The following is a 26220-nucleotide window of genomic DNA, read 5'->3' on the forward strand; positions in this document are numbered from 1 at the left end:
CATTCACTGGAGGGGTGAAGTGCACAGGTGCCTAACCCCAGACTTGTGCGCCCCATGATATCAGGTGCCCCGGTAGTTCTTGAAGCCAGCCTGCCCTGCCCGGTCTCTGCTTTCGCGCCCAGGCCCTCCAACCTAAGGAAGGCCCAGCCAGCTCCTGGGGTTTTGGGGGCAGGGGTGAAACTGGCTCCCGGCCGCCGCTGCCGCCCGCCCCGTCCGAGCACCGATCGGGCACGATCGGGCCTTGCCGTGTCCTGGCGGGGGGCACCCCACCCGAGACGCTCTTGTTAAGCGGGGTGACCTGTCGGCTCAGGAGGGCCATGGACCCGCCTGGGGCCGACGGGCCAGTGGGCCCACTGCGCCAGGCCTGCTCGCTTTCCGACTGGGCCTGCTGGCTGGCAGCCAGGTCCGAATTTATGCAAATCTCAGGCCGAGCAGGGCCTGGTGGGAGACATGAACTGTGCCACAATGTGCCTCTTCTGCTGGGCTCTGCCTGCCGGAGCTTCCCCCTGCACGTGGGACAGGCAGCTCCGCAGACGCTCAGGGCTTCCGGGAGGGCTGGGGCTGGGTCAGGGCCGGCCTTCTCACCCTCGCTTAGCGGGGCTTCCAGAACAGGCCCAAGCCCTGCCCTCTGGCTCGCAACTCATACTTACCTGGCAGGGGAGCATCTGTGATCAGCAAGGCAGAGCTCCCAGGGTGAGACTCATCCATTGCACATCGGATTTGCTGACCCCTGCGATGTCCCCAAATGCGGGATTCTCGACTGCATTATTTCTGGTAGTGGGGGACTGCGTTCGCGCTTTCCCCTGATTTATTGGTGAAAGAAAGAGTTTAGTGTGCGAGTCAGGTTGTTTGCACACAGGGCCCAAGCTCGTGCAGCAGAGTTTATTTTGCTGCAGTCAAGAGGGCCAGCCCTGGGCCGTTCAGGGGTCCACAGGCCTGATGGATTGGTGAAATAAAAAAATGTGAAAGTCATGTGTGTCATGTGTAGGTTGGGCCCCTGAATGTTGCTGCGGTCAAGAGGGCCAGCATTCACTGGAGGGGTGAAGTGCACAGGTGCCTAACCCCAGACTTGTGCGCCCCATGATATCAGGTGCCCCGGTAGTTCTTGAAGCCAGCCTGTCCTGCCCGGGCTCTGCTTTCGCGCCCAGGCCCTCCAACCTAAGGAAGGCCCAGCCAGCTCCTGGGGTTTTGGGGGCAGGGGTGAGACTGGCTCCCGGCCGCCGCTGCCGCCCGCCCCGTCCGAGCACCGATCGGGCACGATCGGGCCTTGCCGTGTCCTGGCGGGGGGCAGCCCACCCGAGACGCTCTTGTTAAGCGGGGTGACCTGTCGGCTCAGGAGGGCCATGGACCCGCCTGGGGCCGACGGGCCAGTGGGCCCACTGCGCCAGGCCTGCTCGCTTTCCGACTGGGCCTGCTGGCTGGCAGCCAGGTCCGAATTTATGCAAATCTCAGGCCGAGCAGGGCCTGGTGGGAGACATGAACTGTGCCACAATGTGCCTCTTCTGCTGGGCTCTGCCTGCCGGAGCTTCCCCCTGCACGTGGGACAGGCAGCTCCGCAGACGCTCAGGGCTTCCGGGAGGGCTGGGGCTGGGTCAGGGCGGCCTTCTCACCCTCGCTTAGCGGGGCTTCCAGAACAGGCCCAAGCCCTGCCCTCTGGCTCGCAACTCATACTTACCTGGCAGGGGAGCATCTGTGATCAGCAAGGCAGAGCTCCCAGGGTGAGGCTCATCCATTGCACATCGGATTTGCTGACCCCTGCGATGTCCCCAAATGCGGGATTCTCGACTGCATTATTTCTGGTAGTGGGGGACTGCGTTCGCGCTTTCCCCTGATTTATTGGTGAAAGAAAGAAAGAAAGAGTTTAGTGTGCGAGTCAGGTTGTTTGCACACAGGGCCCAAGCTCGTGCAGCAGAGTTTATTTTGCTGCAGTCAAGAGGGCCAGCCCTGGGCCGTTCAGGGGTCCACAGGCCTGATGGATTGGTGAAATAAAAAAATGTGAAAGTCATGTGTGTCATGTGTAGGTTGGGCCCCTGAATGTTGCTGCGGTCAAGAGGGCCAGCATTCACTGGAGGGGTGAAGTGCACAGGTGCCTAACCCCAGACTTGTGCGCCCCATGATATCAGGTGCCCCGGTAGTTCTTGAAGCCAGCCTGCCCTGCCCGGGCTCTGCTTTCGCGCCCAGGCCCTCCAACCTAAGGAAGGCCCAGCCAGCTCCTGGGGTTTTGGGGGCAGGGGTGAGACTGGCTCCCGGCCGCCGCTGCCGCCCGCCCCGTCCGAGCACCGGATCGGGCACGATCGGGCCTTGCCTTCACGGCCTTGCCGTGTCCTGGCGGGGGGCACCCCACCCGAGACGCTCTTGTTAAGCGGGGTGACCTGTCGGCTCAGGAGGGCCATGGACCCGCCTGGGGCCGACGGGCCAGTGGGCCCACTGCGCCAGGCCTGCTCGCTTTCCGACTGGGCCTGCTGGCTGGCAGCCAGGTCCGAATTTATGCAAATCTCAGGCCGAGCAGGGCCTGGTGGGAGACATGAACTGTGCCACAATGTGCCTCTTCTGCTGGGCTCTGCCTGCCGGAGCTTCCCCCTGCACGTGGGACAGGCAGCTCCGCAGACGCTCAGGGCTTCCGGGAGGGCTGGGGCTGGGTCAGGGCCGGCCTTCTCACCCTCGCTTAGCGGGGCTTCCAGAACAGGCCCAAGCCCTGCCCTCTGGCTCGCAACTCATACTTACCTGGCAGGGGAGCATCTGTGATCAGCAAGGCAGAGCTCCCAGGGTGAGACTCCTCCATTGCACATCGGATTTGCTGACCCCTGCGATGTCCCCAAATGCGGGATTCTCGACTGCATTATTTCTGGTAGTGGGGGACTGCGTTCGCGCTTTCCCCTGATTTATTGGTGAAAGAAAGAAAGAGTTTAGTGTGCGAGTCAGGTTGTTTGCACACAGGGCCCAAGCTCGTGCAGCAGAGTTTATTTTGCTGCAGTCAAGAGGGCCAGCCCTGGGCCGTTCAGGGGTCCACAGGCCTGATGGATTGGTGAAATAAAAAAATGTGAAAGTCATGTGTGTCATGTGTAGGTTGGGCCCCTGAATGTTGCTGCGGTCAAGAGGGCCAGCATTCACTGGAGGGGTGAAGTGCACAGGTGCCTAACCCCAGACTTGTGCGCCCCATGATATCAGGTGCCCCGGTAGTTCTTGAAGCCAGCCTGCCCTGCCCGGGCTCTGCTTTCGCGCCCAGGCCCTCCAACCTAAGGAAGGCCCAGCCAGCTCCTGGGGTTTTGGGGGCAGGGGTGAAACTGGCTCCCGGCCGCCGCTGCCGCCCGCCCCGTCCGAGCACCGATCGGGCACGATCGGGCCTTGCCGTGTCCTGGCGGGGGGCACCCCACCCGAGACGCTCTTGTTAAGCGGGGTGACCTGTCGGCTCAGGAGGGCCATGGACCCGCCTGGGGCCGACGGGCCAGTGGGCCCACTGCGCCAGGCCTGCTCGCTTTCCGACTGGGCCTGCTGGCTGGCAGCCAGGTCCGAATTTATGCAAATCTCAGGCCGAGCAGGGCCTGGTGGGAGACATGAACTGTGCCACAATGTGCCTCTTCTGCTGGGCTCTGCCTGCCGGAGCTTCCCCCTGCACGTGGGACAGGCAGCTCCGCAGACGCTCAGGGCTTCCGGGAGGGCTGGGGCTGGGTCAGGGCCGGCCTTCTCACCCTCGCTTAGCGGGGCTTCCAGAACAGGCCCAAGCCCTGCCCTCTGGCTCGCAACTCATACTTACCTGGCAGGGGAGCATCTGTGATCAGCAAGGCAGGCCCCGTACAACTGGACGCTCCCTTGGTACTACAGGGAGATGGAAAAGTTCATCACAGATTTTGGCCTTCAGGGGGTGGTGCCTGCATTGTGGAACCCAAGGACAATTCACAACCTGATCCGGTCCCAAGACACCACAGATCCCATTGAGGACCTGCCAGCGGCCACAGTTACCCAGGTGTGGGAAAATGTGGCATCAAACAAACTCCTGAATATTCACAAGGACATCGCCTGGCTGACGGTGAGGGGGGCACTATCTGTGCGAGCATTCATGAACAGACGGGGCCTCTGCCCACACAGGAGCTGCCCAAGGGGGTGCCCGGCAGAGGAAACAGCGTACCACCTCTTCTGGGCATGCCCCTTTGCAAGGAAACTGCGCAGGGCCCTGAACACTGAGTTGAGTGCTCACATCCCGCCCCAAGACATTATACACCAGTCTGTGCTGTATGGACTCTTTGCACAGACCCACACAGTAGAGGCAATCCAGAACTGCTGGAGGATCCTCTGCTGCCTGAAGGACATTCTCCTCTACGCAAGGAAACGCCTGGTCCTCAATGATGAGCTGCTGACAACCGAAGCCTGTCGCAGGATGGTCCACGGCCTGCTAAGAGACTACGAAATCAAGGACAGCCTGGAAGATGGGGGCCCTGAGTAAAACCCCCAGCCCAGGCAATCATCCAAAAATAAAATAAAGAAAAAGAGAACTCTTTGCCTACTCAGGCAAAACACGAACACTTTGTAAACCACAGACTCTGAACAGAAAATATATATGTACCCACCCAAATGCCCAAAGTAAAATTGAAACCACCCCTTCTGCTTTGAGGGGGGAATGTAATTGCCACAAAAGTCTTCTTATTGAATTGAATTTATTACCCTTGTATCATCTTTAAGCACTTAATAAAGATATTTTTACAAAAAAAAAGAAAAAAAGGCAGAGCTCCCAGGGTGAGGCTCATCCATTGCACATCGGATTTGCTGACCCCTGCGATGTCCCCAAATGCGGGATTCTCGACTGCATTATTTCTGGTAGTGGGGGACTGCGTTCGCGCTTTCCCCTGATTTATTGGTGAAAGAAAGAAAGAGTTTAGTGTGCGAGTCAGGTTGTTTGCACACAGGGCCCAAGCTCGTGCAGCAGAGTTTATTTTGCTGCAGTCAAGAGGGCCAGCCCTGGGCCGTTCAGGGGTCCACAGGCCTGATGGATTGGTGAAATAAAAAAATGTGAAAGTCATGTGTGTCATGTGTAGGTTGGGCCCCTGAATGTTGCTGCGGTCAAGAGGGCCAGCATTCACTGGAGGGGTGAAGTGCACAGGTGCCTAACCTCAGACTTGTGCGCCCCATGATATCAGGTGCCCCGGTAGTTCTTGAAGCCAGCCTGTCCTGCCCGGGCTCTGCTTTCGCGCCCAGGCCCTCCAACCTAAGGAAGGCCCAGCCAGCTCCTGGGGTTTTGGGGGCAGGGGTGAGACTGGCTCCCGGCCGCCGCTGCCGCCCGCCCCGTCCGAGCACCGATCGGGCACGATCGGGCCTTGCCGTGTCCTGGCGGGGGGCAGCCCACCCGAGACGCTCTTGTTAAGCGGGGTGACCTGTCGGCTCAGGAGGGCCATGGACCCGCCTGGGGCCGACGGGCCAGTGGGCCCACTTCGCCAGGCCTACTCGCTTTCCGACTGGGCCTGCTGGCTGGCAGCCAGGTCCGAATTTATGCAAATCTCAGGCCGAGCAGGGCCTGCTGGGAGACATGAACTGTGCCACAATGTGCCTCTTCTGCTGGGCTCTGCCTGCCGGAGCTTCCCCCTGCACGTGGGACAGGCAGCTCCGCAGACGCTCAGGGCTTCCGGGAGGGCTGGGGCTGGGTCAGGGCCGGCCTTCTCACCCTCGCTTAGCGGGGCTTCCAGAACAGGCCCAAGCCCTGCCCTCTGGCTCGCAACTCATACTTACCTGGCAGGGGAGCATCTGTGATCAGCAAGGCAGAGCTCCCAGGGTGAGGCTCATCCATTGCACATCGGATTTGCTGACCCCTGCGATGTCCCCAAATGCGGGATTCTCGACTGCATTATTTCTGGTAGTGGGGGACTGCGTTCGCGCTTTCCCCTGATTTATTGGTGAAAGAAAGAAAGAGTTTAGTGTGCGAGTCAGGTTGTTTGCACACAGGGCCCAAGCTCGTGCAGCAGAGTTTATTTTGCTGCAGTCAAGAGGGCCAGCCCTGGGCCGTTCAGGGGTCCACAGGCCTGATGGATTGGTGAAATAAAAAAATGTGGAAGTCATGTGTGTCATGTGTAGGTTGGGCCCCTGAATGTTGCTGCGGTCAAGAGGGCCAGCATTCACTGGAGGGGTGAAGTGCACAGGTGCCTAACCCCAGACTTGTGCGCCCCATGATATCAGGTGCCCCGGTAGTTCTTGAAGCCAGCCTGCCCTGCCCGGGCTCTGCTTTCGCGCCCAGGCCCTCCAACCTAAGGAAGGCCCAGCCAGCTCCTGGGGTTTTGGGGGCAGGGGTGAGACTGGCTCCCGGCCGCCGCTGCCGCCCGCCCCGTCCGAGCACCGGATCGGGCACGATCGGGCCTTGCCTTCACGGCCTTGCCGTGTCCTGGCGGGGGGCACCCCACCCGAGACGCTCTTGTTAAGCGGGGTGACCTGTCGGCTCAGGAGGGCCATGGACCCGCCTGGGGCCGACGGGCCAGTGGGCCCACTGCGCCAGGCCTGCTCGCTTTCCGACTGGGTCTGCTGGCTGGCAGCCAGGTCCGAATTTATGCAAATCTCAGGCCGAGCAGGGCCTGGTGGGAGACATGAACTGTGCCACAATGTGCCTCTTCTGCTGGGCTCTGCCTGCCGGAGCTTCCCCCTGCACGTGGGACAGGCAGCTCCGCAGACGCTCAGGGCTTCCGGGAGGGCTGGGGCTGGGTCAGGGCCGGCCTTCTCACCCTCGCTTAGCGGGGCTTCCAGAACAGGCCCAAGCCCTGCCCTCTGGCTCGCAACTCATACTTACCTGGCAGGGGAGCATCTGTGATCAGCAAGGCAGAGCTCCCAGGGTGAGACTCCTCCATTGCACATCGGATTTGCTGACCCCTGCGATGTCCCCAAATGCGGGATTCTCGACTGCATTATTTCTGGTAGTGGGGGACTGCGTTCGCGCTTTCCCCTGATTTATTGGTGAAAGAAAGAAAGAGTTTAGTGTGCGAGTCAGGTTGTTTGCACACAGGGCCCAAGCTCGTGCAGCAGAGTTTATTTTGCTGCAGTCAAGAGGGCCAGCCCTGGGCCGTTCAGGGGTCCACAGGCCTGATGGATTGGTGAAATAAAAAAATGTGAAAGTCATGTGTGTCATGTGTAGGTTGGGCCCCTGAATGTTGCTGCGGTCAAGAGGGCCAGCATTCACTGGAGGGGTGAAGTGCACAGGTGCCTAACCCCAGACTTGTGCGCCCCATGATATCAGGTGCCCCGGTAGTTCTTGAAGCCAGCCTGCCCTGCCCGGGCTCTGCTTTCGCGCCCAGGCCCTCCAACCTAAGGAAGGCCCAGCCAGCTCCTGGGGTTTTGGGGGCAGGGGTGAAACTGGCTCCCGGCCGCCGCTGCCGCCCGCCCCGTCCGAGCACCGATCGGGCACGATCGGGCCTTGCCGTGTCCTGGCGGGGGGCACCCCACCCGAGACGCTCTTGTTAAGCGGGGTGACCTGTCGGCTCAGGAGGGCCATGGACCCGCCTGGGGCCGACGGGCCAGTGGGCCCACTGCGCCAGGCCTGCTCGCTTTCCGACTGGGCCTGCTGGCTGGCAGCCAGGTCCGAATTTATGCAAATCTCAGGCCGAGCAGGGCCTGGTGGGAGACATGAACTGTGCCACAATGTGCCTCTTCTGCTGGGCTCTGCCTGCCGGAGCTTCCCCCTGCACGTGGGACAGGCAGCTCCGCAGACGCTCAGGGCTTCCGGGAGGGCTGGGGCTGGGTCAGGGCCGGCCTTCTCACCCTCGCTTAGCGGGGCTTCCAGAACAGGCCCAAGCCCTGCCCTCTGGCTCGCAACTCATACTTACCTGGCAGGGGAGCATCTGTGATCAGCAAGGCAGGCCCCGTACAACTGGACGCTCCCTTGGTACTACAGGGAGATGGAAAAGTTCATCACAGATTTTGGCCTTCAGGGGGTGGTGCCTGCATTGTGGAACCCAAGGACAATTCACAACCTGATCCGGTCCCAAGACACCACAGATCCCATTGAGGACCTGCCAGCGGCCACAGTTACCCAGGTGTGGGAAAATGTGGCATCAAACAAACTCCTGAATATTCACAAGGACATCGCCTGGCTGACGGTGAGGGGGGCACTATCTGTGCGAGCATTCATGAACAGACGGGGCCTCTGCCCACACAGGAGCTGCCCAAGGGGGTGCCCGGCAGAGGAAACAGCGTACCACCTCTTCTGGGCATGCCCCTTTGCAAGGAAACTGCGCAGGGCCCTGAACACTGAGTTGAGTGCTCACATCCCGCCCCAAGACATTATACACCAGTCTGTGCTGTATGGACTCTTTGCACAGACCCACACAGTAGAGGCAATCCAGAACTGCTGGAGGATCCTCTGCTGCCTGAAGGACATTCTCCTCTACGCAAGGAAACGCCTGGTCCTCAATGATGAGCTGCTGACAACCGAAGCCTGTCGCAGGATGGTCCACGGCCTGCTAAGAGACTACGAAATCAAGGACAGCCTGGAAGATGGGGGCCCTGAGTAAAACCCCCAGCCCAGGCAATCATCCAAAAATAAAATAAAGAAAAAGAGAACTCTTTGCCTACTCAGGCAAAACACGAACACTTTGTAAACCACAGACTCTGAACAGAAAATATATATGTACCCACCCAAATGCCCAAAGTAAAATTGAAACCACCCCTTCTGCTTTGAGGGGGGAATGTAATTGCCACAAAAGTCTTCTTATTGAATTGAATTTATTACCCTTGTATCATCTTTAAGCACTTAATAAAGATATTTTTACAAAAAAAAAGAAAAAAAGGCAGAGCTCCCAGGGTGAGGCTCATCCATTGCACATCGGATTTGCTGACCCCTGCGATGTCCCCAAATGCGGGATTCTCGACTGCATTATTTCTGGTAGTGGGGGACTGCGTTCGCGCTTTCCCCTGATTTATTGGTGAAAGAAAGAAAGAGTTTAGTGTGCGAGTCAGGTTGTTTGCACACAGGGCCCAAGCTCGTGCAGCAGAGTTTATTTTGCTGCAGTCAAGAGGGCCAGCCCTGGGCCGTTCAGGGGTCCACAGGCCTGATGGATTGGTGAAATAAAAAAATGTGAAAGTCATGTGTGTCATGTGTAGGTTGGGCCCCTGAATGTTGCTGCGGTCAAGAGGGCCAGCATTCACTGGAGGGGTGAAGTGCACAGGTGCCTAACCCCAGACTTGTGCGCCCCATGATATCAGGTGCCCCGGTAGTTCTTGAAGCCAGCCTGCCCTGCCCGGGCTCTGCTTTCGCGCCCAGGCCCTCCAACCTAAGGAAGGCCCAGCCAGCTCCTGGGGTTTTGGGGGCAGGGGTGAGACTGGCTCCCGGCCGCCGCTGCCGCCCGCCCCGTCCGAGCACCGATCGGGCACGATCGGGCCTTGCCGTGTCCTGGCGGGGGGCAGCCCACCCGAGACGCTCTTGTTAAGCGGGGTGACCTGTCGGCTCAGGAGGGCCATGGACCCGCCTGGGGCCGACGGGCCAGTGGGCCCACTTCGCCAGGCCTACTCGCTTTCCGACTGGGCCTGCTGGCTGGCAGCCAGGTCCGAATTTATGCAAATCTCAGGCCGAGCAGGGCCTGCTGGGAGACATGAACTGTGCCACAATGTGCCTCTTCTGCTGGGCTCTGCCTGCCGGAGCTTCCCCCTGCACGTGGGACAGGCAGCTCCGCAGACGCTCAGGGCTTCCGGGAGGGCTGGGGCTGGGTCAGGGCCGGCCTTCTCACCCTCGCTTAGCGGGGCTTCCAGAACAGGCCCAAGCCCTGCCCTCTGGCTCGCAACTCATACTTACCTGGCAGGGGAGCATCTGTGATCAGCAAGGCAGAGCTCCCAGGGTGAGGCTCATCCATTGCACATCGGATTTGCTGACCCCTGCGATGTCCCCAAATGCGGGATTCTCGACTGCATTATTTCTGGTAGTGGGGGACTGCGTTCGCGCTTTCCCCTGATTTATTGGTGAAAGAAAGAAAGAGTTTAGTGTGCGAGTCAGGTTGTTTGCACACAGGGCCCAAGCTCGTGCAGCAGAGTTTATTTTGCTGCAGTCAAGAGGGCCAGCCCTGGGCCGTTCAGGGGTCCACAGGCCTGATGGATTGGTGAAATAAAAAAATGTGGAAGTCATGTGTGTCATGTGTAGGTTGGGCCCCTGAATGTTGCTGCGGTCAAGAGGGCCAGCATTCACTGGAGGGGTGAAGTGCACAGGTGCCTAACCCCAGACTTGTGCGCCCCATGATATCAGGTGCCCCGGTAGTTCTTGAAGCCAGCCTGCCCTGCCCGGTCTCTGCTTTCGCGCCCAGGCCCTCCAACCTAAGGAAGGCCCAGCCAGCTCCTGGGGTTTTGGGGGCAGGGGTGAAACTGGCTCCCGGCCGCCGCTGCCGCCCGCCCCGTCCGAGCACCGATCGGGCACGATCGGGCCTTGCCGTGTCCTGGCGGGGGGCACCCCACCCGAGACGCTCTTGTTAAGCGGGGTGACCTGTCGGCTCAGGAGGGCCATGGACCCGCCTGGGGCCGACGGGCCAGTGGGCCCACTGCGCCAGGCCTGCTCGCTTTCCGACTGGGCCTGCTGGCTGGCAGCCAGGTCCGAATTTATGCAAATCTCAGGCCGAGCAGGGCCTGGTGGGAGACATGAACTGTGCCACAATGTGCCTCTTCTGCTGGGCTCTGCCTGCCGGAGCTTCCCCCTGCACGTGGGACAGGCAGCTCCGCAGACGCTCAGGGCTTCCGGGAGGGCTGGGGCTGGGTCAGGGCCGGCCTTCTCACCCTCGCTTAGCGGGGCTTCCAGAACAGGCCCAAGCCCTGCCCTCTGGCTCGCAACTCATACTTACCTGGCAGGGGAGCATCTGTGATCAGCAAGGCAGGCCCCGTACAACTGGACGCTCCCTTGGTACTACAGGGAGATGGAAAAGTTCATCACAGATTTTGGCCTTCAGGGGGTGGTGCCTGCATTGTGGAACCCAAGGACAATCCACAACCTGATCCGGTCCCAAGACACCACAGATCCCATTGAGGACCTGCCAGCGGCCACAGTTACCCAGGTGTGGGAAAATGTGGCATCAAACAAACTCCTGAATATTCACAAGGACATCGCCTGGCTGACGGTGAGGGGGGCACTATCTGTGCGAGCATTCATGAACAGACGGGGCCTCTGCCCACACAGGAGCTGCCCAAGGGGGTGCCCGGCAGAGGAAACAGCGTACCACCTCTTCTGGGCATGCCCCTTTGCAAGGAAACTGCGCAGGGCCCTGAACACTGAGTTGAGTGCTCACATCCCGCCCCAAGACATTATACACCAGTCTGTGCTGTATGGACTCTTTGCACAGACCCACACAGTAGAGGCAATCCAGAACTGCTGGAGGACCCTCTGCTGCATGAAGGACATTCTCCTCTACGCAAGGAAACGCCTGGTCCTCAATGATGAGCTGCTGACAACCGAAGCCTGCCGCAGGATGGTCCACGGCCTGCTAAGAGACTACGAAATCAAGGACAGCCTGGAAGATGGGGGCCCTGAGTAAAACCCCCAGCCCAGGCAATCATCCAAAAATAAAATAAAGAAAAAGGGAACTCTTAGCCTACTCAGGCAAAACACGAACACTTTGTAAACCACAGACTCTGAACAGAAAATATATATGTACCCACCCAAATGCCCAAAGTAAAATTGAAACCACCCCTTCTGCTTTGAGGGGGGAATGTAATTGCCACAAAAGTCTTCTTATTGAATTGAATTTATTACCCTTGTATCATCTTTAAGCACTTAATAAAGATATTTTTACAAAAAAAAAAAAAAACAAGGCAGAGCTCCCAGGGTGAGGCTCATCCATTGCACATCGGATTTGCTGACCCCTGCGATGTCCCCAAATGCGGGATTCTCGACTGCATTATTTCTGGTAGTGGGGGACTGCGTTCGCGCTTTCCCCTGATTTATTGGTGAAAGAAAGAAATAGTTTAGTGTGCGAGTCAGGTTGTTTGCACACAGGGCCCAAGCTCGTGCAGCAGAGTTTATTTTGCTGCAGTCAAGAGGGCCAGCCCTGGGCCGTTCAGGGGTCCACAGGCCTGATGGATTGGTGAAATAAAAAAATGTGAAAGTCATGTGTGTCATGTGTAGGTTGGGCCCCTGAATGTTGCTGCGGTCAAGAGGGCCAGCATTCACTGGAGGGGTGAAGTGCACAGGTGCCTAACCCCAGACTTGTGCGCCCCATGATATCAGGTGCCCCGGTAGTTTTTGAAGCCAGCCTGCCCTGCCCGGGCTCTGCTTTCGCGCCCAGGCCCTCCAACCTAAGGAAGGCCCAGCCAGCTCCTGGGGTTTTGGGGGCAGGGGTGAGACTGGCTCCCGGCCGCCGCTGCCGCCCGCCCCGTCCGAGCACCGATCGGGCACGATCGGGCCTTGCCTTCACGGCCTTGCAGTGTCCTGGCGGGGGGCACCCCACCCGAGACGCTCTTGTTAAGCGGAGTGACCTGTCGGCTCAGGAGGGCCATGGACCCGCCTGGGGCCGACGGGCCAGTGGGCCCACTGCGCCAGGCCTGCTCGCTTTCCGACTGGGCCTGCTGGCTGGCAGCCAGGTCCGAATTTATGCAAATCTCAGGCCGAGCAGGGCCTGGTGGGAGACATGAACTGTGCCACAATGTGCCTCTTCTGCTGGGCTCTGCCTGCCGGAGCTTCCCCCTGCACGTGGGACAGGCAGCTCCGCAGACGCTCAGGGCTTCCGGGAGGGCTGGGGCTGGGTCAGGGCGGCCTTCTCACCCTCGCTTAGCGGGGCTTCCAGAACAAGCCCAAGCCCTGCCCTCTGGCTCGCACCTCATACTTACCTGGCAGGGGAGCATCTGTGATCAGCAAGGCAGAGCTCCCAGGGTGAGGCTCATCCATTGCACATCGGATTTGCTGACTCCTGCGATGTCCCCAAATGCGGGATTCTCGACTGCATTATTTCTGGTAGTGGGGGACTGCGTTCGCGCTTTCCCCTGATTTATTGGTGAAAGAAAGAAAGAGTTTAGTGTGCGAGTCAGGTTGTTTGCACACAGGGCCCAAGCTCGTGCAGCAGAGTTTATTTTGCTGCAGTCAAGAGGGCCAGCCCTGGGCCGTTCAGGGGTCCACAGGCCTGATGGATTGGTGAAATAAAAAAATGTGAAAGTCATGTGTGTCATGTGTAGGTTGGGCCCCTGAATGTTGCTGCGGTCAAGAGGGCCAGCATTCACTGGAGGGGTGAAGTGCACAGGTGCCTAACCCCAGACTTGTGCGCCCCATGATATCAGGTGCCCCGGTAGTTCTTGAAGCCAGCCTGCCCTGCCCGGGCTCTGCTTTCGCGCCCAGGCCCTCCAACCTAAGGAAGGCCCAGCCAGCTCCTGGGGTTTTGGGGGCAGGGGTGAGACTGGCTCCCGGCCGCCGCTGCCGCCCGCCCCGTCCGAGCACCGGATCGGGCACGATCGGGCCTTGCCTTCACGGCCTTGCCGTGTCCTGGCGGGGGGCACCCCACCCGAGACGCTCTTGTTAAGCGGGGTGACCTGTCGGCTCAGGAGGGCCATGGACCCGCCTGGGGCCGACGGGCCAGTGGGCCCACTGCGCCAGGCCTGCTCGCTTTCCGACTGGGCCTGCTGGCTGGCAGCCAGGTCCGAATTTATGCAAATCTCAGGCCGAGCAGGGCCTGGTGGGAGACATGAACTGTGCCACAATGTGCCTCTTCTGCTGGGCTCTGCCTGCCGGAGCTTCCCCCTGCACGTGGGACAGGCAGCTCCGCAGACGCTCAGGGCTTCCGGGAGGGCTGGGGCTGGGTCAGGGCCGGCCTTCTCACCCTCGCTTAGCGGGGCTTCCAGAACAGGCCCAAGCCCTGCCCTCTGGCTCGCAACTCATACTTACCTGGCAGGGGAGCATCTGTGATCAGCAAGGCAGAGCTCCCAGGGTGAGGCTCATCCATTGCACATCGGATTTGCTGACCCCTGCGATGTCCCCAAATGCGGGATTCTCGACTGCATTATTTCTGGTAGTGGGGGACTGCGTTCGCGCTTTCCCCTGATTTATTGGTGAAAGAAAGAAAGAGTTTAGTGTGCGAGTCAGGTTGTTTGCACACAGGGCCCAAGCTCGTGCAGCAGAGTTTATTTTGCTGCAGTCAAGAGGGCCAGCCCTGGGCCGTTCAGGGGTCCACAGGCCTGATGGATTGGTGAAATAAAAAAATGTGAAAGTCATGTGTGTCATGTGTAGGTTGGGCCCCTGAATGTTGCTGCGGTCAAGAGGGCCAGCATTCACTGGAGGGGTGAAGTGCACAGGTGCCTAACCCCAGACTTGTGCGCCCCATGATATCAGGTGCCCCGGTAGTTCTTGAAGCCAGCCTGCCCTGCCCGGTCTCTGCTTTCGCGCCCAGGCCCTCCAACCTAAGGAAGGCCCAGCCAGCTCCTGGGGTTTTGGGGGCAGGGGTGAAACTGGCTCCCGGCCGCCGCTGCCGCCCGCCCCGTCCGAGCACCGATCGGGCACGATCGGGCCTTGCCGTGTCCTGGCGGGGGGCACCCCACCCGAGACGCTCTTGTTAAGCGGGGTGACCTGTCGGCTCAGGAGGGCCATGGACCCGCCTGGGGCCGACGGGCCAGTGGGCCCACTGCGCCAGGCCTGCTCGCTTTCCGACTGGGCCTGCTGGCTGGCAGCCAGGTCCGAATTTATGCAAATCTCAGGCCGAGCAGGGCCTGGTGGGAGACATGAACTGTGCCACAATGTGCCTCTTCTGCTGGGCTCTGCCTGCCGGAGCTTCCCCCTGCACGTGGGACAGGCAGCTCCGCAGACGCTCAGGGCTTCCGGGAGGGCTGGGGCTGGGTCAGGGCCGGCCTTCTCACCCTCGCTTAGCGGGGCTTCCAGAACAGGCCCAAGCCCTGCCCTCTGGCTCGCAACTCATACTTACCTGGCAGGGGAGCATCTGTGATCAGCAAGGCAGAGCTCCCAGGGTGAGACTCATCCATTGCACATCGGATTTGCTGACCCCTGCGATGTCCCCAAATGCGGGATTCTCGACTGCATTATTTCTGGTAGTGGGGGACTGCGTTCGCGCTTTCCCCTGATTTATTGGTGAAAGAAAGAGTTTAGTGTGCGAGTCAGGTTGTTTGCACACAGGGCCCAAGCTCGTGCAGCAGAGTTTATTTTGCTGCAGTCAAGAGGGCCAGCCCTGGGCCGTTCAGGGGTCCACAGGCCTGATGGATTGGTGAAATAAAAAAATGTGAAAGTCATGTGTGTCATGTGTAGGTTGGGCCCCTGAATGTTGCTGCGGTCAAGAGGGCCAGCATTCACTGGAGGGGTGAAGTGCACAGGTGCCTAACCCCAGACTTGTGCGCCCCATGATATCAGGTGCCCCGGTAGTTCTTGAAGCCAGCCTGTCCTGCCCGGGCTCTGCTTTCGCGCCCAGGCCCTCCAACCTAAGGAAGGCCCAGCCAGCTCCTGGGGTTTTGGGGGCAGGGGTGAGACTGGCTCCCGGCCGCCGCTGCCGCCCGCCCCGTCCGAGCACCGATCGGGCACGATCGGGCCTTGCCGTGTCCTGGCGGGGGGCAGCCCACCCGAGACGCTCTTGTTAAGCGGGGTGACCTGTCGGCTCAGGAGGGCCATGGACCCGCCTGGGGCCGACGGGCCAGTGGGCCCACTGCGCCAGGCCTGCTCGCTTTCCGACTGGGCCTGCTGGCTGGCAGCCAGGTCCGAATTTATGCAAATCTCAGGCCGAGCAGGGCCTGGTGGGAGACATGAACTGTGCCACAATGTGCCTCTTCTGCTGGGCTCTGCCTGCCGGAGCTTCCCCCTGCACGTGGGACAGGCAGCTCCGCAGACGCTCAGGGCTTCCGGGAGGGCTGGGGCTGGGTCAGGGCGGCCTTCTCACCCTCGCTTAGCGGGGCTTCCAGAACAGGCCCAAGCCCTGCCCTCTGGCTCGCAACTCATACTTACCTGGCAGGGGAGCATCTGTGATCAGCAAGGCAGAGCTCCCAGGGTGAGGCTCATCCATTGCACATCGGATTTGCTGACCCCTGCGATGTCCCCAAATGCGGGATTCTCGACTGCATTATTTCTGGTAGTGGGGGACTGCGTTCGCGCTTTCCCCTGATTTATTGGTGAAAGAAAGAAAGAAAGAGTTTAGTGTGCGAGTCAGGTTGTTTGCACACAGGGCCCAAGCTCGTGCAGCAGAGTTTATTTTGCTGCAGTCAAGAGGGCCAGCCCTGGGCCGTTCAGGGGTCCACAGGCCTGATGGATTGGTGAAATAAAAAAATGTGAAAGTCATGTGTGTCATGTGTAGGTTGGGCCCCTGAATGTTGCTGCGGTCAAGAGGGCCAGCATTCACTGGAGGGGTGAAGTGCACAGGTGCCTAACCCCAGACTTGTGCGCCCCATGATATCAGGTGCCCCGGTAGTTCTTGAAGCCAGCCTGCCCTGCCCGGGCTCTGCTTTCGCGCCCAGGCCCTCCAACCTAAGGAAGGCCCAGCCAGCTCCTGGGGTTTTGGGGGCAGGGGTGAGACTGGCTCCCGGCCGCCGCTGCCGCCCGCCCCGTCCGAGCACCGGATCGGGCACGATCGGGCCTTGCCTTCACGGCCTTGCCGTGTCCTGGCGGGGGGCACCCCACCCGAGACGCTCTTGTTAAGCGGGGTGACCTGTCGGCTCAGGAGGGCCATGGACCCGCCTGGGGCCGACGGGCCAGTGGGCCCACTGCGCCAGGCCTGCTCGCTTTCCGACTGGGCCTGCTGGCTGGCAGCCAGGTCCGAATTTATGCAAATCTCAGGCCGAGCAGGGCCTGGTGGGAGACATGAACTGTGCCACAATGTGCCTCTTCTGCTGGGCTCTGCCTGCCGGAGCTTCCCCCTGCACGTGGGACAGGCAGCTCCGCAGACGCTCAGGGCTTCCGGGAGGGCTGGGGCTGGGTCAGGGCCGGCCTTCTCACCCTCGCTTAGCGGGGCTTCCAGAACAGGCCCAAGCCCTGCCCTCTGGCTCGCAACTCATACTTACCTGGCAGGGGAGCATCTGTGATCAGCAAGGCAGAGCTCCCAGGGTGAGACTCCTCCATTGCACATCGGATTTGCTGACCCCTGCGATGTCCCCAAATGCGGGATTCTCGACTGCATTATTTCTGGTAGTGGGGGACTGCGTTCGCGCTTTCCCCTGATTTATTGGTGAAAGAAAGAAAGAGTTTAGTGTGCGAGTCAGGTTGTTTGCACACAGGGCCCAAGCTCGTGCAGCAGAGTTTATTTTGCTGCAGTCAAGAGGGCCAGCCCTGGGCCGTTCAGGGGTCCACAGGCCTGATGGATTGGTGAAATAAAAAAATGTGAAAGTCATGTGTGTCATGTGTAGGTTGGGCCCCTGAATGTTGCTGCGGTCAAGAGGGCCAGCATTCACTGGAGGGGTGAAGTGCACAGGTGCCTAACCCCAGACTTGTGCGCCCCATGATATCAGGTGCCCCGGTAGTTCTTGAAGCCAGCCTGCCCTGCCCGGGCTCTGCTTTCGCGCCCAGGCCCTCCAACCTAAGGAAGGCCCAGCCAGCTCCTGGGGTTTTGGGGGCAGGGGTGAAACTGGCTCCCGGCCGCCGCTGCCGCCCGCCCCGTCCGAGCACCGATCGGGCACGATCGGGCCTTGCCGTGTCCTGGCGGGGGGCACCCCACCCGAGACGCTCTTGTTAAGCGGGGTGACCTGTCGGCTCAGGAGGGCCATGGACCCGCCTGGGGCCGACGGGCCAGTGGGCCCACTGCGCCAGGCCTGCTCGCTTTCCGACTGGGCCTGCTGGCTGGCAGCCAGGTCCGAATTTATGCAAATCTCAGGCCGAGCAGGGCCTGGTGGGAGACATGAACTGTGCCACAATGTGCCTCTTCTGCTGGGCTCTGCCTGCCGGAGCTTCCCCCTGCACGTGGGACAGGCAGCTCCGCAGACGCTCAGGGCTTCCGGGAGGGCTGGGGCTGGGTCAGGGCCGGCCTTCTCACCCTCGCTTAGCGGGGCTTCCAGAACAGGCCCAAGCCCTGCCCTCTGGCTCGCAACTCATACTTACCTGGCAGGGGAGCATCTGTGATCAGCAAGGCAGGCCCCGTACAACTGGACGCTCCCTTGGTACTACAGGGAGATGGAAAAGTTCATCACAGATTTTGGCCTTCAGGGGGTGGTGCCTGCATTGTGGAACCCAAGGACAATTCACAACCTGATCCGGTCCCAAGACACCACAGATCCCATTGAGGACCTGCCAGCGGCCACAGTTACCCAGGTGTGGGAAAATGTGGCATCAAACAAACTCCTGAATATTCACAAGGACATCGCCTGGCTGACGGTGAGGGGGGCACTATCTGTGCGAGCATTCATGAACAGACGGGGCCTCTGCCCACACAGGAGCTGCCCAAGGGGGTGCCCGGCAGAGGAAACAGCGTACCACCTCTTCTGGGCATGCCCCTTTGCAAGGAAACTGCGCAGGGCCCTGAACACTGAGTTGAGTGCTCACATCCCGCCCCAAGACATTATACACCAGTCTGTGCTGTATGGACTCTTTGCACAGACCCACACAGTAGAGGCAATCCAGAACTGCTGGAGGATCCTCTGCTGCCTGAAGGACATTCTCCTCTACGCAAGGAAACGCCTGGTCCTCAATGATGAGCTGCTGACAACCGAAGCCTGTCGCAGGATGGTCCACGGCCTGCTAAGAGACTACGAAATCAAGGACAGCCTGGAAGATGGGGGCCCTGAGTAAAACCCCCAGCCCAGGCAATCATCCAAAAATAAAATAAAGAAAAAGAGAACTCTTTGCCTACTCAGGCAAAACACGAACACTTTGTAAACCACAGACTCTGAACAGAAAATATATATGTACCCACCCAAATGCCCAAAGTAAAATTGAAACCACCCCTTCTGCTTTGAGGGGGGAATGTAATTGCCACAAAAGTCTTCTTATTGAATTGAATTTATTACCCTTGTATCATCTTTAAGCACTTAATAAAGATATTTTTACAAAAAAAAAGAAAAAAAGGCAGAGCTCCCAGGGTGAGGCTCATCCATTGCACATCGGATTTGCTGACCCCTGCGATGTCCCCAAATGCGGGATTCTCGACTGCATTATTTCTGGTAGTGGGGGACTGCGTTCGCGCTTTCCCCTGATTTATTGGTGAAAGAAAGAAAGAGTTTAGTGTGCGAGTCAGGTTGTTTGCACACAGGGCCCAAGCTCGTGCAGCAGAGTTTATTTTGCTGCAGTCAAGAGGGCCAGCCCTGGGCCGTTCAGGGGTCCACAGGCCTGATGGATTGGTGAAATAAAAAAATGTGAAAGTCATGTGTGTCATGTGTAGGTTGGGCCCCTGAATGTTGCTGCGGTCAAGAGGGCCAGCATTCACTGGAGGGGTGAAGTGCACAGGTGCCTAACCCCAGACTTGTGCGCCCCATGATATCAGGTGCCCCGGTAGTTCTTGAAGCCAGCCTGTCCTGCCCGGGCTCTGCTTTCGCGCCCAGGCCCTCCAACCTAAGGAAGGCCCAGCCAGCTCCTGGGGTTTTGGGGGCAGGGGTGAGACTGGCTCCCGGCCGCCGCTGCCGCCCGCCCCGTCCGAGCACCGATCGGGCACGATCGGGCCTTGCCGTGTCCTGGCGGGGGGCAGCCCACCCGAGACGCTCTTGTTAAGCGGGGTGACCTGTCGGCTCAGGAGGGCCATGGACCCGCCTGGGGCCGACGGGCCAGTGGGCCCACTTCGCCAGGCCTACTCGCTTTCCGACTGGGCCTGCTGGCTGGCAGCCAGGTCCGAATTTATGCAAATCTCAGGCCGAGCAGGGCCTGCTGGGAGACATGAACTGTGCCACAATGTGCCTCTTCTGCTGGGCTCTGCCTGCCGGAGCTTCCCCCTGCACGTGGGACAGGCAGCTCCGCAGACGCTCAGGGCTTCCGGGAGGGCTGGGGCTGGGTCAGGGCCGGCCTTCTCACCCTCGCTTAGCGGGGCTTCCAGAACAGGCCCAAGCCCTGCCCTCTGGCTCGCAACTCATACTTACCTGGCAGGGGAGCATCTGTGATCAGCAAGGCAGAGCTCCCAGGGTGAGGCTCATCCATTGCACATCGGATTTGCTGACCCCTGCGATGTCCCCAAATGCGGGATTCTCGACTGCATTATTTCTGGTAGTGGGGGACTGCGTTCGCGCTTTCCCCTGATTTATTGGTGAAAGAAAGAAAGAGTTTAGTGTGCGAGTCAGGTTGTTTGCACACAGGGCCCAAGCTCGTGCAGCAGAGTTTATTTTGCTGCAGTCAAGAGGGCCAGCCCTGGGCCGTTCAGGGGTCCACAGGCCTGATGGATTGGTGAAATAAAAAAATGTGGAAGTCATGTGTGTCATGTGTAGGTTGGGCCCCTGAATGTTGCTGCGGTCAAGAGGGCCAGCATTCACTGGAGGGGTGAAGTGCACAGGTGCCTAACCCCAGACTTGTGCGCCCCATGATATCAGGTGCCCCGGTAGTTCTTGAAGCCAGCCTGCCCTGCCCGGGCTCTGCTTTCGCGCCCAGGCCCTCCAACCTAAGGAAGGCCCAGCCAGCTCCTGGGGTTTTGGGGGCAGGGGTGAGACTGGCTCCCGGCCGCCGCTGCCGCCCGCCCCGTCCGAGCACCGGATCGGGCACGATCGGGCCTTGCCTTCACGGCCTTGCCGTGTCCTGGCGGGGGGCACCCCACCCGAGACGCTCTTGTTAAGCGGGGTGACCTGTCGGCTCAGGAGGGCCATGGACCCGCCTGGGGCCGACGGGCCAGTGGGCCCACTGCGCCAGGCCTGCTCGCTTTCCGACTGGGTCTGCTGGCTGGCAGCCAGGTCCGAATTTATGCAAATCTCAGGCCGAGCAGGGCCTGGTGGGAGACATGAACTGTGCCACAATGTGCCTCTTCTGCTGGGCTCTGCCTGCCGGAGCTTCCCCCTGCACGTGGGACAGGCAGCTCCGCAGACGCTCAGGGCTTCCGGGAGGGCTGGGGCTGGGTCAGGGCCGGCCTTCTCACCCTCGCTTAGCGGGGCTTCCAGAACAGGCCCAAGCCCTGCCCTCTGGCTCGCAACTCATACTTACCTGGCAGGGGAGCATCTGTGATCAGCAAGGCAGAGCTCCCAGGGTGAGACTCCTCCATTGCACATCGGATTTGCTGACCCCTGCGATGTCCCCAAATGCGGGATTCTCGACTGCATTATTTCTGGTAGTGGGGGACTGCGTTCGCGCTTTCCCCTGATTTATTGGTGAAAGAAAGAAAGAGTTTAGTGTGCGAGTCAGGTTGTTTGCACACAGGGCCCAAGCTCGTGCAGCAGAGTTTATTTTGCTGCAGTCAAGAGGGCCAGCCCTGGGCCGTTCAGGGGTCCACAGGCCTGATGGATTGGTGAAATAAAAAAATGTGAAAGTCATGTGTGTCATGTGTAGGTTGGGCCCCTGAATGTTGCTGCGGTCAAGAGGGCCAGCATTCACTGGAGGGGTGAAGTGCACAGGTGCCTAACCCCAGACTTGTGCGCCCCATGATATCAGGTGCCCCGGTAGTTCTTGAAGCCAGCCTGCCCTGCCCGGGCTCTGCTTTCGCGCCCAGGCCCTCCAACCTAAGGAAGGCCCAGCCAGCTCCTGGGGTTTTGGGGGCAGGGGTGAAACTGGCTCCCGGCCGCCGCTGCCGCCCGCCCCGTCCGAGCACCGATCGGGCACGATCGGGCCTTGCCGTGTCCTGGCGGGGGGCACCCCACCCGAGACGCTCTTGTTAAGCGGGGTGACCTGTCGGCTCAGGAGGGCCATGGACCCGCCTGGGGCCGACGGGCCAGTGGGCCCACTGCGCCAGGCCTGCTCGCTTTCCGACTGGGCCTGCTGGCTGGCAGCCAGGTCCGAATTTATGCAAATCTCAGGCCGAGCAGGGCCTGGTGGGAGACATGAACTGTGCCACAATGTGCCTCTTCTGCTGGGCTCTGCCTGCCGGAGCTTCCCCCTGCACGTGGGACAGGCAGCTCCGCAGACGCTCAGGGCTTCCGGGAGGGCTGGGGCTGGGTCAGGGCCGGCCTTCTCACCCTCGCTTAGCGGGGCTTCCAGAACAGGCCCAAGCCCTGCCCTCTGGCTCGCAACTCATACTTACCTGGCAGGGGAGCATCTGTGATCAGCAAGGCAGGCCCCGTACAACTGGACGCTCCCTTGGTACTACAGGGAGATGGAAAAGTTCATCACAGATTTTGGCCTTCAGGGGGTGGTGCCTGCATTGTGGAACCCAAGGACAATTCACAACCTGATCCGGTCCCAAGACACCACAGATCCCATTGAGGACCTGCCAGCGGCCACAGTTACCCAGGTGTGGGAAAATGTGGCATCAAACAAACTCCTGAATATTCACAAGGACATCGCCTGGCTGACGGTGAGGGGGGCACTATCTGTGCGAGCATTCATGAACAGACGGGGCCTCTGCCCACACAGGAGCTGCCCAAGGGGGTGCCCGGCAGAGGAAACAGCGTACCACCTCTTCTGGGCATGCCCCTTTGCAAGGAAACTGCGCAGGGCCCTGAACACTGAGTTGAGTGCTCACATCCCGCCCCAAGACATTATACACCAGTCTGTGCTGTATGGACTCTTTGCACAGACCCACACAGTAGAGGCAATCCAGAACTGCTGGAGGATCCTCTGCTGCCTGAAGGACATTCTCCTCTACGCAAGGAAACGCCTGGTCCTCAATGATGAGCTGCTGACAACCGAAGCCTGTCGCAGGATGGTCCACGGCCTGCTAAGAGACTACGAAATCAAGGACAGCCTGGAAGATGGGGGCCCTGAGTAAAACCCCCAGCCCAGGCAATCATCCAAAAATAAAATAAAGAAAAAGAGAACTCTTTGCCTACTCAGGCAAAACACGAACACTTTGTAAACCACAGACTCTGAACAGAAAATATATATGTACCCACCCAAATGCCCAAAGTAAAATTGAAACCACCCCTTCTGCTTTGAGGGGGGAATGTAATTGCCACAAAAGTCTTCTTATTGAATTGAATTTATTACCCTTGTATCATCTTTAAGCACTTAATAAAGATATTTTTACAAAAAAAAAGAAAAAAAGGCAGAGCTCCCAGGGTGAGGCTCATCCATTGCACATCGGATTTGCTGACCCCTGCGATGTCCCCAAATGCGGGATTCTCGACTGCATTATTTCTGGTAGTGGGGGACTGCGTTCGCGCTTTCCCCTGATTTATTGGTGAAAGAAAGAAAGAGTTTAGTGTGCGAGTCAGGTTGTTTGCACACAGGGCCCAAGCTCGTGCAGCAGAGTTTATTTTGCTGCAGTCAAGAGGGCCAGCCCTGGGCCGTTCAGGGGTCCACAGGCCTGATGGATTGGTGAAATAAAAAAATGTGAAAGTCATGTGTGTCATGTGTAGGTTGGGCCCCTGAATGTTGCTGCGGTCAAGAGGGCCAGCATTCACTGGAGGGGTGAAGTGCACAGGTGCCTAACCCCAGACTTGTGCACCCCATGATATCAGGTGCCCCGGTAGTTCTTGAAGCCAGCCTGCCCTGCCCGGGCTCTGCTTTCGCGCCCAGGCCCTCCAACCTAAGGAAGGCCCAGCCAGCTCCTGGGGTTTTGGGGGCAGGGGTGAGACTGGCTCCCGGCCGCCGCTGCCGCCCGCCCCGTCCGAGCACCGATCGGGCACGATCGGGCCTTGCCGTGTCCTGGCGGGGGGCAGCCCACCCGAGACGCTCTTGTTAAGCGGGGTGACCTGTCGGCTCAGGAGGGCCATGGACCCGCCTGGGGCCGACGGGCCAGTGGGCCCACTTCGCCAGGCCTACTCGCTTTCCGACTGGGCCTGCTGGCTGGCAGCCAGGTCCGAATTTATGCAAATCTCAGGCCGAGCAGGGCCTGCTGGGAGACATGAACTGTGCCACAATGTGCCTCTTCTGCTGGGCTCTGCCTGCCGGAGCTTCCCCCTGCACGTGGGACAGGCAGCTCCGCAGACGCTCAGGGCTTCCGGGAGGGCTGGGGCTGGGTCAGGGCCGGCCTTCTCACCCTCGCTTAGCGGGGCTTCCAGAACAGGCCCAAGCCCTGCCCTCTGGCTCGCAACTCATACTTACCTGGCAGGGGAGCATCTGTGATCAGCAAGGCAGAGCTCCCAGGGTGAGGCTCATCCATTGCACATCGGATTTGCTGACCCCTGCGATGTCCCCAAATGCGGGATTCTCGACTGCATTATTTCTGGTAGTGGGGGACTGCGTTCGCGCTTTCCCCTGATTTATTGGTGAAAGAAAGAAAGAGTTTAGTGTGCGAGTCAGGTTGTTTGCACACAGGGCCCAAGCTCGTGCAGCAGAGTTTATTTTGCTGCAGTCAAGAGGGCCAGCCCTGGGCCGTTCAGGGGTCCACAGGCCTGATGGATTGGTGAAATAAAAAAATGTGGAAGTCATGTGTGTCATGTGTAGGTTGGGCCCCTGAATGTTGCTGCGGTCAAGAGGGCCAGCATTCACTGGAGGGGTGAAGTGCACAGGTGCCTAACCCCAGACTTGTGCGCCCCATGATATCAGGTGCCCCGGTAGTTCTTGAAGCCAGCCTGCCCTGCCCGGGCTCTGCTTTCGCGCCCAGGCCCTCCAACCTAAGGAAGGCCCAGCCAGCTCCTGGGGTTTTGGGGGCAGGGGTGAAACTGGCTCCCGGCCGCCGCTGCCGCCCGCCCCGTCCGAGCACCGATCGGGCACGATCGGGCCTTGCCGTGTCCTGGCGGGGGGCAGCCCACCCGAGACGCTCTTGTTAAGCGGGGTGACCTGTCGGCTCAGGAGGGCCATGGACCCGCCTGGGGCCGACGGGCCAGTGGGCCCACTTCGCCAGGCCTACTCGCTTTCCGACTGGGCCTGCTGGCTGGCAGCCAGGTCCGAATTTATGCAAATCTCAGGCCGAGCAGGGCCTGCTGGGAGACATGAACTGTGCCACAATGTGCCTCTTCTGCTGGGCTCTGCCTGCCGGAGCTTCCCCCTGCACGTGGGACAGGCAGCTCCGCAGACGCTCAGGGCTTCCGGGAGGGCTGGGGCTGGGTCAGGGCCGGCCTTCTCACCCTCGCTTAGCGGGGCTTCCAGAACAGGCCCAAGCCCTGCCCTCTGGCTCGCAACTCATACTTACCTGGCAGGGGAGCATCTGTGATCAGCAAGGCAGAGCTCCCAGGGTGAGGCTCATCCATTGCACATCGGATTTGCTGACCCCTGCGATGTCCCCAAATGCGGGATTCTCGACTGCATTATTTCTGGTAGTGGGGGACTGCGTTCGCGCTTTCCCCTGATTTATTGGTGAAAGAAAGAAAGAGTTTAGTGTGCGAGTCAGGTTGTTTGCACACAGGGCCCAAGCTCGTGCAGCAGAGTTTATTTTGCTGCAGTCAAGAGGGCCAGCCCTGGGCCGTTCAGGGGTCCACAGGCCTGATGGATTGGTGAAATAAAAAAATGTGGAAGTCATGTGTGTCATGTGTAGGTTGGGCCCCTGAATGTTGCTGCGGTCAAGAGGGCCAGCATTCACTGGAGGGGTGAAGTGCACAGGTGCCTAACCCCAGACTTGTGCGCCCCATGATATCAGGTGCCCCGGTAGTTCTTGAAGCCAGCCTGCCCTGCCCGGGCTCTGCTTTCGCGCCCAGGCCCTCCAACCTAAGGAAGGCCCAGCCAGCTCCTGGGGTTTTGGGGGCAGGGGTGAGACTGGCTCCCGGCCGCCGCTGCCGCCCGCCCCGTCCGAGCACCGGATCGGGCACGATCGGGCCTTGCCTTCACGGCCTTGCCGTGTCCTGGCGGGGGGCACCCCACCCGAGACGCTCTTGTTAAGCGGGGTGACCTGTCGGCTCAGGAGGGCCATGGACCCGCCTGGGGCCGACGGGCCAGTGGGCCCACTGCGCCAGGCCTGCTCGCTTTCCGACTGGGTCTGCTGGCTGGCAGCCAGGTCCGAATTTATGCAAATCTCAGGCCGAGCAGGGCCTGGTGGGAGACATGAACTGTGCCACAATGTGCCTCTTCTGCTGGGCTCTGCCTGCCGGAGCTTCCCCCTGCACGTGGGACAGGCAGCTCCGCAGACGCTCAGGGCTTCCGGGAGGGCTGGGGCTGGGTCAGGGCCGGCCTTCTCACCCTCGCTTAGCGGGGCTTCCAGAACAGGCCCAAGCCCTGCCCTCTGGCTCGCAACTCATACTTACCTGGCAGGGGAGCATCTGTGATCAGCAAGGCAGAGCTCCCAGGGTGAGACTCCTCCATTGCACATCGGATTTGCTGACCCCTGCGATGTCCCCAAATGCGGGATTCTCGACTGCATTATTTCTGGTAGTGGGGGACTGCGTTCGCGCTTTCCCCTGATTTATTGGTGAAAGAAAGAAAGAGTTTAGTGTGCGAGTCAG

At 59.9% G+C, this 26220-nt stretch overlaps 16 non-coding genes and 5 pseudogenes across 16 annotated transcripts; all 21 read left to right on the top strand.

Moving 5' to 3' along the window:
* Positions 1-642: 642 nt before the first annotated feature.
* On the top strand, positions 643-806 carry LOC138529471 (U1 spliceosomal RNA). The gene has a single exon (XR_011284807.1). It is a non-coding gene; the product is annotated as a U1 spliceosomal RNA (small nuclear RNA).
* Positions 807-1667: 861 nt separating this feature from the next.
* LOC138529348 (U1 spliceosomal RNA) lies at positions 1668-1831 on the top strand. The gene has a single exon (XR_011284685.1). It is a non-coding gene; the product is annotated as a U1 spliceosomal RNA (small nuclear RNA).
* An 885-nt stretch (positions 1832-2716) lies between these two features.
* LOC138528905 (U1 spliceosomal RNA) lies at positions 2717-2880 on the top strand. Its single transcript, XR_011284304.1, has one exon. It is a non-coding gene; the product is annotated as a U1 spliceosomal RNA (small nuclear RNA).
* Positions 2881-4709: 1829 nt separating this feature from the next.
* On the top strand, positions 4710-4844 carry LOC138528960 (U1 spliceosomal RNA; annotated as a pseudogene).
* An 866-nt stretch (positions 4845-5710) lies between these two features.
* Positions 5711-5874, top strand: LOC138529349 (U1 spliceosomal RNA). The gene has a single exon (XR_011284686.1). It is a non-coding gene; the product is annotated as a U1 spliceosomal RNA (small nuclear RNA).
* An 881-nt stretch (positions 5875-6755) lies between these two features.
* Positions 6756-6919, top strand: LOC138528906 (U1 spliceosomal RNA). The gene has a single exon (XR_011284305.1). It is a non-coding gene; the product is annotated as a U1 spliceosomal RNA (small nuclear RNA).
* A 1829-nt stretch (positions 6920-8748) lies between these two features.
* Positions 8749-8883, top strand: LOC138528961 (U1 spliceosomal RNA; annotated as a pseudogene).
* An 866-nt stretch (positions 8884-9749) lies between these two features.
* LOC138529350 (U1 spliceosomal RNA) lies at positions 9750-9913 on the top strand. Its single transcript, XR_011284687.1, has one exon. It is a non-coding gene; the product is annotated as a U1 spliceosomal RNA (small nuclear RNA).
* Positions 9914-11740: 1827 nt separating this feature from the next.
* LOC138528937 (U1 spliceosomal RNA) lies at positions 11741-11878 on the top strand (annotated as a pseudogene).
* Positions 11879-12757: 879 nt separating this feature from the next.
* On the top strand, positions 12758-12921 carry LOC138529460 (U1 spliceosomal RNA). The gene has a single exon (XR_011284797.1). It is a non-coding gene; the product is annotated as a U1 spliceosomal RNA (small nuclear RNA).
* An 881-nt stretch (positions 12922-13802) lies between these two features.
* Positions 13803-13966, top strand: LOC138529351 (U1 spliceosomal RNA). The gene has a single exon (XR_011284688.1). It is a non-coding gene; the product is annotated as a U1 spliceosomal RNA (small nuclear RNA).
* Positions 13967-14832: 866 nt separating this feature from the next.
* LOC138529472 (U1 spliceosomal RNA) lies at positions 14833-14996 on the top strand. Its single transcript, XR_011284808.1, has one exon. It is a non-coding gene; the product is annotated as a U1 spliceosomal RNA (small nuclear RNA).
* An 861-nt stretch (positions 14997-15857) lies between these two features.
* Positions 15858-16021, top strand: LOC138529352 (U1 spliceosomal RNA). The gene has a single exon (XR_011284689.1). It is a non-coding gene; the product is annotated as a U1 spliceosomal RNA (small nuclear RNA).
* Positions 16022-16906: 885 nt separating this feature from the next.
* LOC138528907 (U1 spliceosomal RNA) lies at positions 16907-17070 on the top strand. Its single transcript, XR_011284306.1, has one exon. It is a non-coding gene; the product is annotated as a U1 spliceosomal RNA (small nuclear RNA).
* A 1829-nt stretch (positions 17071-18899) lies between these two features.
* On the top strand, positions 18900-19034 carry LOC138528963 (U1 spliceosomal RNA; annotated as a pseudogene).
* An 866-nt stretch (positions 19035-19900) lies between these two features.
* Positions 19901-20064, top strand: LOC138529353 (U1 spliceosomal RNA). The gene has a single exon (XR_011284690.1). It is a non-coding gene; the product is annotated as a U1 spliceosomal RNA (small nuclear RNA).
* An 881-nt stretch (positions 20065-20945) lies between these two features.
* On the top strand, positions 20946-21109 carry LOC138528908 (U1 spliceosomal RNA). The gene has a single exon (XR_011284307.1). It is a non-coding gene; the product is annotated as a U1 spliceosomal RNA (small nuclear RNA).
* A 1829-nt stretch (positions 21110-22938) lies between these two features.
* Positions 22939-23073, top strand: LOC138528964 (U1 spliceosomal RNA; annotated as a pseudogene).
* An 866-nt stretch (positions 23074-23939) lies between these two features.
* Positions 23940-24103, top strand: LOC138529354 (U1 spliceosomal RNA). Its single transcript, XR_011284691.1, has one exon. It is a non-coding gene; the product is annotated as a U1 spliceosomal RNA (small nuclear RNA).
* An 866-nt stretch (positions 24104-24969) lies between these two features.
* On the top strand, positions 24970-25133 carry LOC138529355 (U1 spliceosomal RNA). The gene has a single exon (XR_011284692.1). It is a non-coding gene; the product is annotated as a U1 spliceosomal RNA (small nuclear RNA).
* Positions 25134-26014: 881 nt separating this feature from the next.
* Positions 26015-26178, top strand: LOC138528909 (U1 spliceosomal RNA). Its single transcript, XR_011284308.1, has one exon. It is a non-coding gene; the product is annotated as a U1 spliceosomal RNA (small nuclear RNA).
* Positions 26179-26220: the final 42 nt, after the last annotated feature.

This window comes from Ambystoma mexicanum, chromosome 7q (assembly GCF_040938575.1).
Source record: "Ambystoma mexicanum isolate Mex_15411 chromosome 7q, UKY_AmexF1_1, whole genome shotgun sequence".
Classification (NCBI taxonomy): Eukaryota; Metazoa; Chordata; class Amphibia; order Caudata; family Ambystomatidae; genus Ambystoma; species Ambystoma mexicanum.